Source organism: Neofelis nebulosa, chromosome 11, assembly GCF_028018385.1.
Source record: "Neofelis nebulosa isolate mNeoNeb1 chromosome 11, mNeoNeb1.pri, whole genome shotgun sequence".
Taxonomy (NCBI): domain Eukaryota; kingdom Metazoa; phylum Chordata; class Mammalia; order Carnivora; family Felidae; genus Neofelis; species Neofelis nebulosa.
Window position 1 is genome coordinate 33,247,956 of NC_080792.1, and position 20,199 is coordinate 33,268,154.

The window sequence follows — 20,199 nt, forward strand, 5'->3', positions numbered from 1 at the left end:
CTAGGACGTATCACAAGAAGGACATCTACCTTTGAGAACTGCCTAGTCCCTCAGTGATTATTGGCAGAATAAGAAACAAATTTTTATAATTGTAAGCCACTGACATATCACTGATATATATATATATATACATACATATACACACACACACACATACACTAGGATGATTAGAGTATAATACATATATGTATATATATATATATATGTATATATGCATGTGTGTGTATATGCATAAAGATGTGTACATATATACATGTATGTGTAGATATATATACATAATTCTACACATGTATAATATGCAGACATTATATGTTAATATATTTACGTATGTATATTAAAATATGCATATGCATGTGTATACATAAATTGCATATACCTACACATACATAACATATACATATGAATATACGTACATATATACATACATATATATACACATATATATATATACTTTTTTTTATAATACAGCTTACCCTGACTGACACAAGTGTATATTTGTCATGCTTCATGCTCATGAAATGCTAATTTCTACCTTAATATTTATTACATTATTCCTACTTCTTCATATGCTTTTCTTGTTCCTCTCTAATTAGATAAATTATCCTTGAATCCTAGGGTCTTTTGAACACTTTTTTATTTAACTTTATGTGCAAAAAAAACTTGTCTTTTCTCACCATATAATTTTCAAATTCTTGGAGATATTGATGACTTACTAAAACTGCTTTACTTCACCAAGCCACCTAGCTCAATTTGATATCTACAGTTTATTTTCAATGATTATTTTTGAAATACAATATATTTTAAGTTAAAATAATAAGTTTAGGACCTTCTTTGTACCATTTCCAAGAAAATGTCCAGCCAGTGAAATACTAGGATGATTAGAGTATAATACATACATATTTTCTATCCCATGGACTATTATAAAAATTTTAAGCAGCAGCAATGGTGATATATTTGTAAAATGTGCAGTATAGGAAGAATGAATTATTTAGATTAAATGGTCCTCTGAAATAATAGTAATAAAAAACAGGTTGTGCTCATTTATTTGGACATTCATTCTCTCACTTCAAAATAATACTGACTGGTTTCAGTCCATACCCTAGAGCTATAGCACATGTTTTATAACAGATGTTTTATTGCCTGGCACTTTGCAAAACTCATCCATCCAAAATACTATAATATGCCCCCAACCCCAACCACTACTGAAAATAAAACAGCAAGATTTTTAAAGCAACCCAAAATTGAACCCAAAAAGTCATTCCAGAGCTTAGAAACTCTTTTGTTCTTAAGTTTCTCCACATGATATGCTTTTTCTCTCTTAATTAAACTTTGGTCTTAAAAATTGAGTACTGGGAGGTTTTTTTCTGCTTTTCCTTTGCACCATTGCATCCAACTCATCAGAAATCATGACTGTGGATAATGTTACTTGTACGGTGTCACTATTTGACCTTTGTTAATAGTTTGAGATTCATCAAAAATCCCTCCTAGAATTTTTAACATAATGGCAGAAGATGGACACCAGAGAGGAAAATCTCTTCTACTATATTATATGCTTTTGTAAAGATTCATTCTGACTCCGTATCTGCCTGCCTGATAATGTGAATCCATAGTTTGTAAGTACAATTGCTTCAAGTTTCCGGACAAACAAGGTAGCTGGTCAAAGTAAAAGGAAATGATGATTAGGAATACAGTAACAGTAGAGCATATAACACAACTCTCAAATAAAGCAAATTCAAATAAAACTGCTTTGCTAGAAGAAAATTCAGTCCTTGGTCTGCCAGTTTGCATCCCCTGTATAATACCTAATTTAAGTAGATCGTTCTTGCGTCTAATTTATATAAAGATTCATACTAGGAAGAATAGTTTTTACTGAAATCTTTTGGTTTATGGTACTTCTGTAAGTTTAATGGAATGTCACAAAATGTACCAACCCTCTGTCTCAAGACCTCTTCATCCTTGTATTTATTCATTCATGTCCATTGCTTTAATCATACTTCATACCTAATGTACCAACAGATGGTAGCCATCTCTTTCCTTTTATCCACCTCCGTCTCCTTTAAACATTGGCCTCTTTTTTTTTCCCAAAATGTTGCAAAGGTAAAGGGTCTAATTTTCTGTGATCTCATCCTCTATCCTGTGAATACTATCATCATCTATAACCAAGCCAAAGAAATTCTATGGAAATAATTGATTACACATTGTCTTTTAGGACAGGTTAAGAAAACAAATCAGTATTCATTATTAATTTGGAAAAGATCAAAAGAGGCCAATCTATTAGGAAGCAAAGAGAGAAAGAAGCATAGTAGCCACTGCTTTGTTTTGTCATCAAGTCAAGGGGGGATAATGGTTTTGTACTCAAACTCCAAGAGATTTAATCTTTAGTCTGAAGTTGTGGATATTATATCCTAGTAGCAAATGATCTCACAAAATGTGTTCAAATGATGTGTATTGGCCTGAGATTGTTTCCATAAATTATAAATCCTTAGAGTATTTGAAGTTGTCTCTGTCTGAATGTCTGCTTTATGTTGATCCTATAACCCCCAGTGAGAACTTCTGGTATGACATATGGTCTCCAGTCAGTAACAGTGTCCTCAAGGTTAACCTAAATTAGGAACTCTAATAATTCTTTGTTTGCTCCTACATTATTAAATAGAACTTGCCTACTCAGATCATTGAGATGGATCCTCCTTGCTTTGGAATATATGACAGTTGCTAAACTACAGTAGATGGTAGAAGTTCTGTGTAAAGTTACTTTCTTATGAATACCTGAGAGGTACATGAGTGGCCTACAGTGGGGGGAGGGAAGAGGCTGATCATAAAGTACCTAATTTCTCTTGAAGAGGACATTAAACATTAGAAGAATTGGAGTTATTACACTGTACGTGATGAGTGATCATCCACAAAGCACTCCTGTAAAAGACCTAGAGTAGAAAATAGATCATATAATTCCTTCTTTGGGGCCTTTGTGAATCTGGAAATTTCCCAATATGGTTTAACTGTACAAGATCATAAAATTTCCCCAATATGCATTTAATTTCATGGATGAGTTAAGATTTCAGAAGTACCCATAGGAAATATAAGACCATAAGAAATCCATCATTAATCATATTCACTTAATTTCAAGTTTCAGATATAATAGAGTAATGAGGTCCTGAAAGTTAAAGTCTTCCTCATTTCTCCTGTCTTAGTCTTCCTCAGCTCACCAAACTCCATCTGGATACATTCTCTGTCTTAGAATGAAACCTTATGTTAGATGCAGAACATGGAACCAGGGTCTAACCAGCCCCTGGGCTCCTTGTGCTTCCAAAGGCTCTAACATTGACAACCTGTCATGTAGTTCATTGCACCAGAACTACACCCTGAACCTATCGAGTTATGAATGCCAGCACTCCTACATTCCCTTTCCCTCAAATCCCCAATAATTTTACAGTTTCTAGTTCTAAAAGAGATGATAATTTGCTGGAAAACCCCAGGATTCTAGCCCATTTACCTGCCATCATTGACAAAGGAAACAAAAATAAAGCTGCTATTCTAAATACTGTGGTATTTTATTGCCTAATGAGAGGCCAGAAAAGCATTGCTTGTTTGGGGAGGTGTAGATAAAAAATGAAAATGGATGTGTGGCTGGTAGGGAGGTGGGTACATGAGTGAGACATGGGCTATAAGAGAGTGGCTTTGTTTGTTATTTTTGCTTATTATGGATGACATGCTTGCACAGAATGCAAGGTTAAGTTTTCATCTAGATGGAGGCTGGGCTGAGAGTACAATTATAAGAATATTTTAGTCAGTCCTCATTTTTTGTACATTCTGTATTTGTGGATTCTGTATTTGTGAATTCACTTAGTCACTTAAAATATATTCTTAACTCCCAAATTAATACTTGCTATCCTTTTGTGGTCATTCGTGGGCACGCACAGGATGGCAAACATTTGAGGTCACTCAATCAGCTCGTTCCCAAGTAAGCAGAGTAAGACAACGCTCTGTGTTCTTGTGTCAGCTCTCATGCTGTAAACAAATGTCCTTTTCACGGTCTATTTAGTGCCAAATTGTTTGCCCACTTTTGGACCTTTTCTTGGTTATTTATTTCTATTTTTTTTTTTTTTAGAAAGTGTGAGTGGATGAGGGGGCAGAAGGGGTGGGGGGTGGGGGAGAGAGAGAGAGAGAGAAAGAGAAAGAAAGAAAGAAAGAAAGAAAGAAAGAAAGAAAGAAAGAAAGAAAGAAAGAAAGAAAGAAAGAAAGAAAGAATGAAAGAATGAAAGAATGAAAGAATGAATATGAATCCCAGCAGACTCCATGCTCAAAGTGGAGCCCAATGCAGGACTCCATCCCACGACCCTGGGATCATGCATGACCTAAGCCAAAATCAAGAGTCAAACATTCAACTGACTGAGCCATTCAGGTGTCCCAGTTATTTCTCTCTTTAAAATGGCCCCTAGTGTCAACTGAAGTGCTGTGTCAAGTTCCTAAATGCCAGAAGGCTGTAATATGTCTTAAAGAGAAAATACGTATCAGATAAGCTTTATTTAGGCATAAGTTATACTGCCATTGGCCATGATTTCAACGTTTATGAATTAACAATATGTATTAAATAAAATGCTTTTATACAAAACATACACAAAACAAGGTTATGTATTGATTGATTGAACGAATGATGAAAATGTGACCAGAGATTCACAGGAACCTAATCCTACGTGGTTCAGTATGTATTAATTCAAGGTTTGCAACAACTCTATGGAACATAAGTGCTACAAATAATGAAAATCAACTGTTAAACTTTAACTTTTTAATTTACTTTTCTGGTGTCCAGCTAGAGAATGAACATATCTGTGTTTTCCTACAAGGAGAACATCAGGACTCTGGTCATGTTCTAAATGCTTCCCTCATAAGAACATCTAAGCACCTTGATTGTGACTTGCCAGCCACACCCTTCTCTGTGAAAAATGACTGCATTTTGCACAAATGACAATTTTCAGCAGGCATCTGACATATTTACTTCAGGGGTGGACAACTTTTTGGCCCAGCAACTCTAGAGATGTGTTTGTACTACAGGTGCGAAGCCAACTCAAGATAATGATAATCAATCAATCTCTCTCTCTATATATATATATATATAGATATAGATATAGATATAGATATAGATATAGATATAGATATCCTTTAAGGCAGAGTCAAGATACTCTCAAGATCAGATTCTTGCTTCTAAATATACCCTGAATTGTGTGGGGATGGGGGGAACCACCATAGTCACAGATGTACTTATGTGATCACTTTTTTTTCCTGAAAATTATAGGGCTTCATGTGAAAAGAACCAAAATTTCACCATAATTTTTGCTGACTTGAAACTCGATCTGTTTGCAGGAGTGAGAGATATTTGGCGTTAGTACTGAGCTTGATAAGGACAGGTTTGCAAATCCATCTATGTAATTGCCATTCCTTCCAGAGGCCCCAGCCAGCCAGAATTCTGACACAAAACCTTGTAATAAAGCTGCAAAATATCCACTTGGAATCTTGGAGTTACTAACTCATTGTTATAACATGGTTCTCATAAAATTATGTAAAAAACTCATTTTACGGTTGTCAGGGGAAATAACTACCCAGATAAATAGGCATGAAAGTACCATAACTACAGCATAGAAAGCCAATTCAAAATTGGGCCCCAACCCCAATCTCCTAATTGGCCTTATTATGGTGTCATAGGAATGAAAAGTTCTGTTAGCAGTAGTTTTAGGTTTAGTCCACTGTTTTTGTAAGATACTGCATTATATGCATTATTGCTTAGAGATCGTGCCGTTGCTTGCTGTAGTATAAAACCATTTCTTGCATTGATTCCCATGTGAATTTGTAGCACTTAAGCAAAAATGGCAAGGATTTCTGTTGTTTAATTTTCATAAGCATTTTAGTTCTTATGCAAGAAAGACTTTATTAATTAAGCAAGGGTCACGTTTCAGAATATTTTCAAATGTTAAGTTTTCCCTGGGCCAAGGCTTCTTATCATTTGCTACCATATTCTCCAATAAACAGAGATAAGACAGAGCATGTTGTTCATACTTTCTTCTAAAGGGAAAAGATTGTAGTAGGATTTCTGGGCTCTCTGAGTTTGAAAAGTATGTAAGTGCAGGTATGTAATTACTTCAAACCCTTTGTATACACATTGTTTTATTAAAAATTATATTTTTAAATAAACATCTTCATGTGCAGATGAGGCATATACACATATGACAAAAACCTGCCTTGTAATTCTGAAGTTAGAATAAAGAGACATCATTACAGTGTTCATATATACATACACCAATGAACACAAACAGTGATTCTAATACAATCCTATAAACCAGTGTCTCCTCCGTGAATAACTGTCACATCTACTTTCTCTAGGATAGAAGGATATAGTCCCTGTTTGCCAGGAATCCCAAAACCTGCAAAGAATATTCTTTTTTACTCAAGATCATTCATGAGACAGACCTACCAGTAAAAGATTATTGGCCTAGAGAGATGGTGATGGAGATTCAAAATGCGGTAGAAGAACAACAAATTATTTTGCCTCTTTGCCATGATAACCTGACTCCCAATGAAAGAGGTATGATTGGGTGGCAGCTGGTGGGATGAGGACTTATGTTTTACATTACATAAGTATAGGAGAATACTCCTAATCCAAGAAAAACAGTGGGACTATGGAATGGCTTTATGTTGATGACTGGAGGGATGCAAAATGGATATGTCTTTCAGCATATCCTAACCAGTCTAATCTGGAAAATGAGAAAGATTTAGTACATGTCATTACTGTATTCAAGGGGTTAGCATGATGCCGAACTCCCAGAATGCACTAAGCAGTGTGCATACCACATACTGTCTGCAGTGTTTTCTTAGCAGAAACTTGAAGTGACTGAGTAGGGAGTGAAGTGGGGGGTGAGCTGGTAGACCCACAGCTCGGGACAGCTCATCTGAGGACAATAGACACAGCTAGAGCCCTTATTTATTTATTTTAATTACTTTTCTCTTCGTCCTATTAAATGCCTCCTTCTTTGTTCTTAATTTGAAAGCATCTCCATCCCCATTTAATTACTGTGCTTTTGATTGACAAGAGCAGAGGACAGAAAAAAAAAACAGAAAGCTGTCTCCTTCATGTCCTATTTGACACAATATAATGAATGTGTGATGGCTAGTTTATTTTTTCCTTGACAACTTAAATATTTGAAGATGAAATGTGGAATTTAAGAACATAATGCCAGAGAGCAGAGAGAGAGAGAGAAGAAAAAGAAGAAAGGAAGTTAATTGGACCAGGAACCAAATACAATACTCATTTGTGAATTTGCGTAATAGTTTAATAACTGCCAATTTGGTGCAGGGATTCTGTGTAATTGTAATAAGAATTTCATCTTCAGCTCTTTCCAGGCAAAGAGGAGTCAGCAAATAGACTGTGTCCACCGGATGCCCTGGTCCTGTGTTTTATTATGTTTACTTTATAATCCCATCATCCCCACGCCACCAGCATGCTTGAGGGGTAGTGAAGGCAGCCGCGGCTGCTCCCTCTCGGCCCCCTGTCTTTCAGAGCTACCCTAAGGTACTTAAGAATGACAGTATAAAGAATATCTGTGCAGATGAGCCTGTAGATTTGGGGAATTGGCTGCTTATAGACAGGGATTCTTTTGGTAGACTTAATTCCTTTAGCAAGGGTGAAGTACCATCTGTGGGGATTCCTGTCATGTATAAGGAAGTTAGTCATGCTCTCTATGGAGTTGAGTTTCTTGAATTTTAATGAAACCCATGTCAATCTGTCTCCTCTATACCCTAGTGTTAAAATCAGTGGTCAGCTACTCAACAATCACAACAGTAAATCACAGTAGATAAACCAACCAGGACAGCTCTGAAGAATTTAAGGTTGTATTTCCCCCTCAGCCCTCCCTTCACAACCAGGACACTGAGAGAATGCATAATGAAATGGTGGCATTTCTGTTTTAAAGGGACAGCCTTGTGTTCAAGCCAGGAATCTAGATTTTTTTTTAATGTCCTCCTTCGTTGGGAAGTTTTCCTTCTCTGTTATTATTTGTGTTCCTTTTAATAGATCTGTCATGGATTCTGGGGCTTTTGTATAGGTTATGTATGGTAAAGCTGTACTTTCACAAAATGCTCTAGGAGAAACGCTGATTCTAACTAAAGAAAATGAACTGTTATGTAGAAATTAAGAGAAAATGATGTGTGTGCCACCTGAATATAAATTAACTGTGAATGATGTAACTCAGGGAAGCAGGTGGCAGTTCTATATAAGATATTTACAATTAGCTGTATGCATCACTCTGAGAGCACAGCGTAGGAAATATCTCACCCAGATTGGATTGGCTCCCAACGGGTTATAATAGCATTACAGACCTCAGTGTAACTTTCTAATTCTTCCATGATGTGTCACTGCCATCTCAAAGACAAGGTCATTGAAACGTAACTTTCACCATCACTTTGTTTGCATGTATAAGCCAAGAATGTTTCTATGGGGAGGACTGACACAGCTAGTTGGAACTGAAAGTTCTTTTTGGCAGAACAGTTCTGGCACCAAATGGAACTCTAACTGGTTCCTTAATGGTAAAAGCTACAACCTCCATTTATCTTCTTGTTTGAGCTACTAGTTTGAATTACTGGCTGGCTGTTTTCACAGATCTATTGTCTCTATTCAGTGTCCTATTTCTCTTTGTTTTGTTCTTTTGTTGGTGAAGGTAAATACCATTGTAGCAGGCTGACAACTTTTATATTTTGGATCCAAATTGACACCCCTTCCCACTTAAATTAATGTGCATTTCCTTCTTAATTATGTATTTGAGTTAAAGGCATTGTGGGCGTTAATATGTAAAATCTCCATTTAAAATATTGCGTATCTTATATTCAAATTAATCTATGGATGTATGTTAAGTCTCCATTGCCATTCTTTCATGGCTTCATCCATTTACTATCATTTCAGAAATTACATTGATGCAGATTCTCAATAAATAGAAAAAGAGCAATATCAAGAGAAACAGTTTACTTTCAGGGAGTAAACAAAGGCGTCTGTTTTTTTGTTTTTTGTTTTTTGTTTAAAGGAAACAAAATGCATCTCAGCTTTAGCTCTTAGCATTTGCTGCCTGATCATGTCTTATACCATTTTAATTTACTCAGTGTGGGGTATATAGTAGGTACTCAACAAAGGCTTTTGATTAGTGACTACATAATATATTAGCTATTGTATGAAAATCTAATCCTTTATTTTGATGATTGCAAACTTGGTTTTATGGAAGTCTTCTAGTTTCCGCCTTGGAAGCCAGCAGTCCACCAATACTATATTTATTAATTAATTTAGTTACTTATTTCAGCAAACATTTAGTGAGCACCCACTATGTGCCTATTGTAGCTCTCAGTTCTGGCAGGATGACAGAAAACAAGACAGATGCATTTTTCCTCCCTCAGGAGTTACCATCTAGGAAATGCCATCTGTAAACCATCCAAATGGCTCAATGTTCTTAATGCAGATGTAGCAATCCATCTACTTTTACCCAAATCTCCCCTTCAGCCCTGCCACACTTATTCCTCCAGTTGTTATAACTGTTAACAGCTGATTATTCAGATTGGATTCTCTCCAGAAGTCTTCCTCTATCAAAAGTGAGCTTCCTTCAATTTCACTTCCTTCCTTGGGACAGTCCATTTAATGGTAGGGTTCAAAGACCTGGAATTCTTTCCCCAATGGGTGAGACATTTCTTAAGGGTCACCATATTCAGAGCTCCTATGGGATTATCTGAGGCTTTTGTTACAGTTACATCACAGTTCATTTTCTCCCTCTGCCTACTCCTACTGCCTTTACTCCATTAAAGGGAAGTCCCCATGTAGTCGTTCCCAATAAGCCTTGATGATGTCAGTTTCTATCTCAAATTTTGTTTCTGGTGCAAGCCAACCTAAGTTAAGGCCTTGGCAACTACCAATGATGAGGTTCCTAAGGGTAACCTTATCTTGGATCAGGAGTCTAAAGAACAAATTAAAACAAGTGGCGTTTGAAATATGAAAAGATGTAAGAAAAAGTCCAAAATTCGGTCCCTAAAGCAAATAGAATCAAAACCCAAAGCAAACAGCATCAAATCAGAAGGAATGTGCCTCAGTTTTTCCCTTTAAGAAGCTCTTTTAAATGTCCACACTAGGGGCGCCTGGGTGGCGCAGTCGGTTAAGCGTCCGACTTCAGCCAGGTCACGATCTCGCGGTCCGTGAGTTCGAGCCCCGCGTCAGGCTCTGGGCTGATGGCTCGGAGCCAGGAGCCTGTTTCCGATTCTGTGTCTCCCTCTCTCTCTGCCCCTCCCCCGTTCGTGCTCTGTCTCTCTCTGTCCCAAAAATAAAAAATAAAAAAATTTTAAAAACGTTGAAAAAAAAAATGTCCACACTAAAGTATTAGCAGGCATTCTGAGCTAAATTTGCACAGTGTTCCCTCCTCGACCTCTATTGCTTATTTGAATATTTTCTATTCCATAGTAATTTCAACTATCCTGAAAGTCATAAAACATCTGTAATCTCTGCCAAAAAATTAACCTTAAATTTTATATTGTGTGTTTTTGTTGTACATACAGGTGCTTGTCTTGTCTTCCAATTTAGGTATTTTGCCTCCTCTGAGGACAGGAGCCTTGTTTTAAATTTCATATCCCACCACACTGCCCAGGTTCCCAGCATTTGGTAGAGTCCAGAATACACAGAAATGTCTCAACACTTGATAGTTATTAAAGGAGAGAAACACATTCATTGCATTCCTTTTTAGAAGCTTGGAAAATTATTTGGAAAATTGAAAACAGTAAGTCTGTTAAAGCTTGAAAACTGTCTCTCCCCTCTATCTTGCCTTATATTTGGCTGTATGTACTTTCAGAATGAAGTCTTGCAATGATGAGGTATGAAGTTGAGTTCTAATATTGTCTACTTATAACTATATTGAAATATATATTTGAAAGAAAGCATGAGCAGGGGAGGGAAGGGGAGGGGAAAGGAGGGGAGGGGAGGGGAGAGGGAGAGGGAGAGGGAGAGGGGGAGAGAGAGAGAGAGAGAGAGAGAGAGAGAGAGAGAGAGAGAGAGAATCTTAAGCAGGTTCCAAGCTCAGTGAGGAGCTTGATCCCATGACCTGAGCCAAAATAAAGATTTGGACATTCAACCAGCTGAGCCACCCAGGCACCCTAACTATATTGAAATATTAAAAAAAAAAATCAAAATGGAATCAAAGCAATTGAAAAGCATGTACATAATTTATTAGTATGTAGAGATTAAAACTGCTTATAAAACAATAATCCAAAATACTTCATTCCCATCATAAAATTATGACTATGCCCTCTACTTGAAATTAATAACCTCTAGAGTAATACTTCTGGTGGATACTTTTCTCACTGCAGCTTCTGGTTTTTCAAACTGTGGGTCTCTCTGCCTTGTCATCTCCACACAGAGTATTTTTGTTGTTGCTGTTTTGGCTGATGCTGTGGTATTCTTCATCTTTTTTTTTTTTCTGGTACTATAAAGAGGCTGGGCCTCTGCAATTCCCGAGATGCCTGAATTCTCATCTTCAGGGAGAAAATTTATTTCATATGAGGAATCCATTTCTGGAGTTGGCTGGAGTGTCATTTGATCAGTTGGACATAGTCCGATAACATCAAGATCCCTTTCCCCTCCCTGATATAATGAATGGAGTGATTTCTTTCTCATTTTATTTTAGAAATCTCGGTAAAAATTAATCAAGCATGTTTTACTGAACCCCAGTTGCTAAGTCTCACAATTGATATATTCATTGCCTCTACTAAGAAGGAGGGGTTGGGATAGGGCAGAAAGAGTATTCATTCCTTTTCATGAATGCACATAAATAGATTGTAAGAATTTCAATTATGGTATTTGCATCCACAGCTTTATTTTTAAGATCAAATTTGGTGCCCCATGATTGCTTATTTATTATTCATAAAGTATATGTTACTCTGATTTAATACATTAATGGTATTTTCGGCAGCAAAGATATTACATCCAAACCACTTTCTCTGTAGTTACTGACATCCGTGAGAGACTACTTTAGGGTGTTCTAGGTTTTAAAATTTTCAAAAAATTGTAGTGTCAAGCCAAGAGAATACAAACATTATTTAGTTAAAAATAGAGGGAAAATCAACATCACTTCACTGATTTGAATATTTAAATATGAAATGTTAAGACTGGAATATACTACAACTAAAAAAACCTGGTAATGTACATCAAAATGCTTTTGGGTCATTTTATTGAAGCGCTTCACATGGTTAATTATATGTACACATGCACATGACCTATATTCTCTGTTCTGTCCATGTATTTCATATATTCTCTATTCTAAATAATAGCTTTAAAATGTTTCTGTCAAGATCCAGATAAAGTCTTGCTTTTTGTGATTCTAGTTCAAATTAACAGCCATCATTAATTCCTCAGGGTGGACAATTGAACTCAATTTTCTATTATGTTTACATTTGTAGAATCTACTATAGTACTGGGCTCACAGAGGGCACTCTGTAAATCCCAGTCATTAATAAATGAATAATACAAATACTGAATGGTATTACGATACCATTAGAAATAGACTATAGATTAATTCTCTCCCAGTGTCCTCTTCTTTTCCTACAACCTTCCCAGTGTTTTCTTCTCAGTTCCAGTTTTCCTTTCAATCTCCAGAGCAAGAAAGGTAAACCAATAATAAGGTCAGATGATCCAGTGATGTCACCTGAGTACCGTCTGGAGCCAGAATTACAGTAACTATTGGTGAAAAGTCCCATCTCTACCAGAAACAAATACTGAATAAACCACAGTAATTACTGTTATGGTGGAATACAGAAATGAGAAGTCAAGGTCCATGATTTCCAGGGTTTATCATCTCAACAGGAAATGGGCATTTATCCCTGCAGCCTCTAATATGTGCTAAAATTGAGATATCAGGTTTTGTATGCTATTGCTTAATAAAGTAACACTTAAATTTCATTTCAGAAGAGTAACTGTCTCTTTGGATTTTATAATCCAGGATAGAATATTGCTTACATAAAATATCCTACATATCTGTCATATGCTGTATACTGTAAAGTGAAAGTTTTCTGCCTTAATTATTTTCTTACCTAATGAACAGTATAAGGTCAACAGTTCACTAAGCATTTCTTCCTGATGTGAAATTCAAGAGGGACCTTGGAGATATAAGTTTACTTTCTTGTACTAAAAAACATATTTAAGTCAGTAACCCATATTAAATAAACAATTAGCCTTGAGGATTTTGATATCCTTCAATATAAATCAGAAATAAAATAGAAAGCGATGTGCCATCTGACATGCCAACATTCTTCTAATACTTCTGTACAGAATGGGTATCTCCTGCCCCCTGCTCATTTACAGTGCTCTTTGAATTCTCAGCTCAGTCATGCACTATTTCACACTGAAAGCTCAGTTTTTTACTCTAACACTATGAATGAGAGATTTTGTTTTCACTTCCAGAGTTTATGCTAGGGGCATGGGGTGGGAATCAGTTGCTCTAATTTGGAATAATTTCTTTTCATGGAGCACCTGGATCGCTCAGTAGGTTAAGTGTCCTACTGTTGGTTGTGGCTGAGGTCATGATCTCACAGTCTGTGGATTTGAGCCCTGCATCAGGCTCTGCTCACTGACAGTGCGGAGCCTGCTTGGAATTCTCTCTGTCTCCCTCTCTGCTTCTCTTTCTCTCTCTCTAAATAAACAGATAAGTAAAAATAATTTCTTTTCACATTTGTTTCTCTTTTAAACCTCTTCATTTCTCAACAAATTAGGAAAACATATACAACATCCTTAAAGCCTCAGGATAGACCAATGAACTCAATTTTCTATTTTGTTTTGATCTTAGGGATCTACAGAGCTAGGACCACAGAAGACACTTTGTGAATCTTAGTTAGATACAATTGGATTAACGATTACCCAGTGGTTATTTGAAATGAAAATGGGGAGGTGAAGGCAGAGAGGTGATGAAGTAACACTAAATTTTAATGAAGATTTGGGGTCACTAAATTCCAACTACCACTGGCTGAAATGTAACAACTTTCATTACCACTGTTGCCTTCTTTTCCTTTTTACTGAAGAGGTCACTGACCTTGTTTTGCCTTTATCAGGACCTCCCTAAATTGTTGGTTGTATTGATTTCAATTTCAGAAGAAGCTCACAAGTGAAAATTCCTCCTTGGCCATCAGAGAAAGTTAAAAACAAGCCAAATAAAACTACCAAAAACAAAACAAAACCATAAAGTGCCAAAGAGCGATGTTTATAAGTTTTCAAATAGAAGCTGAAAAACACCAATAAAGTCTGGATTTAGCTCAAATGTACCATCAACCTTAGGCAGCTCCCTCCCTCCCCTACCCCTTTTTAATGGTTCATTTGTCTAGTCCCCCTGGAAGATCTATAGAGAAAATTACCAGGGCAGAATGTAGATCCAATTGCACATCCTGCTACAGGAGAAACGATTCCTGTTCTCATCATTGGGATCAATAATTTGCTAACACAGTATTAGCAAGAGCAACAACTCCACCAGGTTAAAGGAGTTTTACACTGAATAATGACGGCCTAGGAAAGGGAAAAGCTGAGCGAGTAAATCCTGGCAGCCTTTTACTATTGAGAGAGCACATGCCAGTGAATCAATAGTGGCTCTGGTGAGTCTGGGCTGTAAAGATGCTTTATTGTTCTGCCTAAGTACATTGGCAGAGATGCTCCTCTTAATATCTGTACACGGGAGCCACTGGGGTCCAGGCCTGCCCTATTAATGAAAGCATTTCCGCTACAGAAGAATGGAACTTCCAGGCACACAGAGCATGGCTGTATCCTATATAGAAACTGTAAGAAAAAAAAAAAAAAAGAAAGAAAAAGTCTGGGATAGAAAGACTGATAAGGGAAACCCAAGAGGTGGAAAGGGACCTAGAGCTAGGAACACCACTTTACCTCAGCAGATTTAAAAAACTGATCGACAGAAGTGTTCTCCTAGATGTCTTACATGAGTCATTTAGTTAAATCTGTATTTCTCAAAGCAAAGACTATTAAAACCAATGTGTTTCTTGGTTGGCCTCTAGGACAAGTAAGTCCCCTCTTGATAAGAAAACAAAATTTTGGAACAGTGAATTTGATTTACCAAAGTCATCAAATATGGAAGAGCTGAGGCAGGGTTGTAATACGCTGTGCTAATCACTAGGCTAGAGCCATCTCCCCCTGCTTCCAGTGATAATATACAATTTATGTCTCTTGGGTAGTCTTATTAGTCTTCTTTTGCCAAGTATTTAAGGAAAGAAATCTGTTCATCAAGTATCTCTGGCTCTCTACTTTTCAAGCACAAAGTATTTTTACTTTCTGTCCCCATCATGGTCGGATGGGCCATGGGACAAGATGTGCTAATGAATTGTGAACATATATCCTTCCTATGCTGTGTGGTTACTTACCTATTAAATACTTGAAATGAAAAACGTGGCTAAGAGAAAGGAGAAGGTAAAAGGTGTCTCTCCCACAGAAGCCTGACAGAGTAACCTCCAATTAAATTTTTAAAAAGGCAGGCATATAGCTGAGAATATAGAAGAAGAAACGTAAACACACACACACACACACACACACACATACACACACGTACACACACGTACACACACACACAAACAGAAGTCCAGGGGAGAAAAGCTATGGGTATGGCATTTGATACATAAAGTTTACTATAATTTAGTAGATGAGACAACAATTCAGTTTCTCAGAGACATACGTCCTCAGGAAGCAGTCTGAGAAAGCTGTTCAAGCTCCAAGTGAAGTCTAATGTCCAAGGCTCAATTCAGATGTGTGTGTGTCAAAAAAGGAAAGGCCTCCCTGAGCGGAGCCAAGGGCCATGGAGAATAGTGGTTTGAGTGTTCTCACGTAACTAACACAGGATCTAATTAACAAACATTTCCTGCTCACAAAGTAGAGTCCTCACTATCTCTGCCAAGAGGATTTTAGAATTGCTGCAGACCAGAGATAGTTTTGTGTGTCTTCCCTGTGAATGGGTTATTTCTGTGATTACCTTATTTCTCTTTCATTAAGGTTTGTGACACAGTAGAAGCAATTAACTCACATTTCAAATACATAGATTTTCTAATCAGGTGGACATGATTAAAGACACCCACACACAACCCTCTGATGTACTATTAATGCCATACTCTGAAAGGTTCGGAAATAAGACCTTTTGGATTGTCTTCCTTGGGGAGGAAGTAAAAATGTTTTGTCTGAGGAGGGAGTGTGATGTGAATATTTTGTGACCAGAAGGGTAGACTTTGCTGATCATTAATGCTGTCTATTATTTCTAGCCCTTTGCCACCTGATCATGTGCTTGGATTATACTTCCTGAATTCTTTGTAGATTGGCAATACCACGTGACGAGCCACTATAGCTGCGATACTTGTCATATCTGAGCCAGAAACCTCTTCCCTTTAAGCATCTTTAGAAGTGGTGCCCACTCAGTAGATACAGTAACAGAATAAGGAGGTGTAGAGCAGATCTTAGTCAAACCTTTAATAGACCTGTAGACAAACAGGAATAATAAGCGTGTACTGTTATTACGCTTTATAGTGTGAGAATTTTAGTTCAGCCTAATCTAGTCTGTTCTGACTAGTAGAGAATCTCGGTCATTACCTTCTCTTTCATATCTAATACATATAAACCAGTGTTATGCTTAATATAGGTGATTATCATAAAAGTAACAAACAAATGCATAAATAAAAGTATAATATAAAAATTTAGAAGTTATTATTTTACCTACTTCTTCCTCTAAAATTTTCCTCATTTTTATGCCCTGGGACTGAAAACATGAATAACTATACAGACTTAGGCAAACTGTGAATTTTTTCTGCAGATAAAAGTAGTTATTTCTATGTTCCTATAATAGTATGTGCAATTTTCAGAAGTTTTTATTATGGTCTCTCCAAATGACTCCAGAGGTAGATATTCTCACCCAGCAACCAAAATGGTTTCTATAAATGTGTTGGATTGTTAAAGAGCACTACTAGCTGGAAATATTCCCATATAGCTCATCACATCCTTTGAATGGTATCCTTAAAAATTATTTCCTCAGATTGTCTGTCTTCTCTAATTTTAGACCCAGGCTTATACAATGGCATCCAGACATCGGCCACTTGATATGCTTCACAGACTTGGGGACTCAATTCTTTCCTGAACTTGGGGATTGGATTTACAAGGTCTTCATTTTTTTTTTTTTTTTTTTGGACAGAGAGAGACAGAGCATGAACGGGGGAGGGGCAGAGAGAGAGGGAGACACAGAATCGGAAACAGGCTCCAGGCTCCGAGCCATCAGCCCAGAGCCTGACGCGGGGCTCGAACTCACGGACCGCGAGATCGTGACCTGGCTGAAGTCGGACGCTTAACCGACTGCGCCACCCAGGCGCCCCAACAAGGTCTTCATTTTATGCACATATCTAGAGTTTATTTCATCATTAAAGAACTGTGCTTGAAGATCTACCTCCTCCTAGAAAGAGGAACCATAGTTGTAAAGGTGATGACCATTCATATTGGTAGCTAGATAAGATTTATGTAAAGTCCTTCTCCTATTTGTTCTTCTAATGTGCCTGCATTATGCCATTGCCTGAGAAAAGTGGTTATTTGAAGCAGTATTTTCCAAAGTAATCTACTCTCATTGTAGCACACCACCTGCGCATTTCAGAAACATTTAGAGAACGTTAACTATATTCAATAGTACATGGTTTTTCAGAGGCCAGCCAAATGAAATAAGTGTCTGGAAAAAAAACAGCTCTGAACTAATGAATCTCATTGGCAGCATTCAACACTCAAGTTAATTATTATTGGAGAAAACTTCATGGGGGACTGCTTTCTCTTATCAATCCCCTGTTCCCTATTTGTGGGAATAACTTACTATGAGTAGAATAGCAAAGTGCTACAAACCGTTCCTGAAATCTGCTGTAACAGGCAGGAACTGATTATTATAATTGTGCCGACAAATGGAACAGAGTAGATTTCCTAAGTAAGGGTATGTCCAGTTCCACAGAATAGAATATTAGAGATGGAGTTTCAAGTACCATCCCAAGATTTTATTTTTTTTTAATTTTTTTTAACGTTTATTTATTTTTGAGACAGAGAGAGACACAGCATGAACGGGGGAGGGGCCGAGAGAGAGGGAGACACAGAATCGGAAGCAGGCTCCAGGCTCTGAGCCCTCAGCCCAGAGCCCGACGCGGGGCTCGAACTCGCGGACCACGAGATCGTGACCTGAGCTGAAGTCGGACGCTTAACCGACTGAGCCACCCAGGCGCCCCCATCCCAAGATTTTAGAACACAGGAAACTGAGGTCCATGTATGCAAAATAGTCTTCAATTTCACAGAGGTAATTAACAGAAGAGGCATTATTGCTACCAACGATATGGACTCCCTCTCTAATATTTCACTCATCAGTAAGTCCAAACACTGACATTCACGTGTCTAAAGCAGTAAGTAAAAATCATTACATGTTATGACTTGACTCACTAAATAAACCCAAATTTATTTCTTTATATCAAATAAATCATAGCTATTTCAATTTACTCAGTGGTTTTCCAGATGAGTCCTTAAGCACCAAGGTTCCCTTAGGATACCTCATAGGTAAGAATGCCATATAATTTATTATTCAAACTAGGTCCATTTTGAGAGTGAAATGGGGCCCTATTTATAAATTCACCAGACCCACAGATGTAAACCAGAGCTGTCCTGGGCAAATTAGTTTATATTGTCACCTTATTCATTGTCTTCCAGAGTAAAGAAGGCTGTCCCTGAGCAAAGAGTTGGCAGCAAAGGATTGCCTGTCTCCCTACTCATATTCAAATAGAGGAGATATGCTTTTCCAGCTTATAGAACTGCAGTGCATAATTTCATTTGAAAGAAAAAAAGTTTTCCATAACAATAACAACAAAATGGTTTGAAAACCACTGCTTTGAATGAAACACAATCATTTGGGTACCCAACATAGTTATGAAATTAACACACACCCGTTCGTGAGTTTCTCATAAACCGAGTCATCTTTGTATGATATAGCAGTCGGAAAGTTAACGATTTCCTGGTATCAGTCCACTCAGGGCTTAAACTCCATGTGTCCTTTTCTTACTTCAGAATAGGCACTACCTCACACCTACACGTTTAGGCTTATCTGGGACTGAAAGTGAGAGATCAGGACAGGGAAAAAAGGTCAACATCTTCTCCACTCCCTCCTTAGTTACATTTAAACCAACATTACCAAAAATATTAGAATAAGAGAAGAATTGGGGCAGAAATCGGAAATGGAGTAAGAGTGACATCACAGGTTTCCAATCTTTAATTTGGATAAACAATTCATTTAAAAACATGACAAAAAGAAGGGGCTAAATTTTATGCCCAGAATGACTTCCTCACATGTCTTAATGTCTTTGTGAATTCAGGAGGAGCCTGTACTTTTCTGAAGGACTTGAAGAGAAGATCTACTAATAAATTTGTTTCCCATTCTCCTAGGTGAAGATCAAGATCATAGTGTAATGTGCTTAAGGACACGGGATGAGTCTATATTATTTTGATATTCTATTAAACATCAGTGCTTTTGGGGGGAGCATGAGTGTGTTCTCCACTTCTGTTAGCAAGTATTTCCATCCTTGACACACTATTTCCTTGCTTCAGTGTACCTTTGATAACCACATGTTCTGAACTCCTCTGAACAATGCTTAGCTTTATACATTGGATCCAGCGTACTCTTTGGTTCCATATATCAGTGACTTGGTACATGAGATTAAATTGTTAATATAACTTTTTTTTCCATTTTTGCTACTCATGCTCATGATTCTAATTCCTGGAGGTCATCATCACATGTCAAAGTGGAGTGACTTATAAAACAAACCAATATATTTCAATGTACACAAACCAATATATTTCAATTTAAACTTATTTAAAGTCTCCAAATATAACTTATCCATCCAATAAGCTTGGTTTTATTATTTGCAAATTCCCCCAACTACTTTTTCTGCCTTAGTCATCCATTAGATAATAGAACTTAATGTTAACTTCCTGTGCCTAGAACGCTACATTTATTGAGGTACAAAACAAAAAGGCATGACCCCTAGTTTTTAGGAGTTAACAATCCGGTATGGAAACAGAATAAATTTAACTAATATTGTCTTGCAATATACAATTAATTTACAAAACATGAGCAACAAACAATAATTGTCTCAGAGTCA

The 20,199-nt window shown here is 37.1% G+C and overlaps 1 long non-coding RNA gene across 1 annotated transcript; it reads left to right on the forward strand.

Moving 5' to 3' along the window:
- Positions 1-4,629: 4,629 nt before the first annotated feature.
- On the forward strand, positions 4,630-17,503 carry LOC131490159 (uncharacterized). The gene is made up of 4 exons (XR_009250970.1): positions 4,630-5,049; positions 6,373-6,574; positions 17,091-17,190; positions 17,407-17,503. It is a non-coding gene; the product is annotated as an uncharacterized LOC131490159 (long non-coding RNA).
- The last annotated feature ends 2,696 nt before the right edge of the window (positions 17,504-20,199 follow it).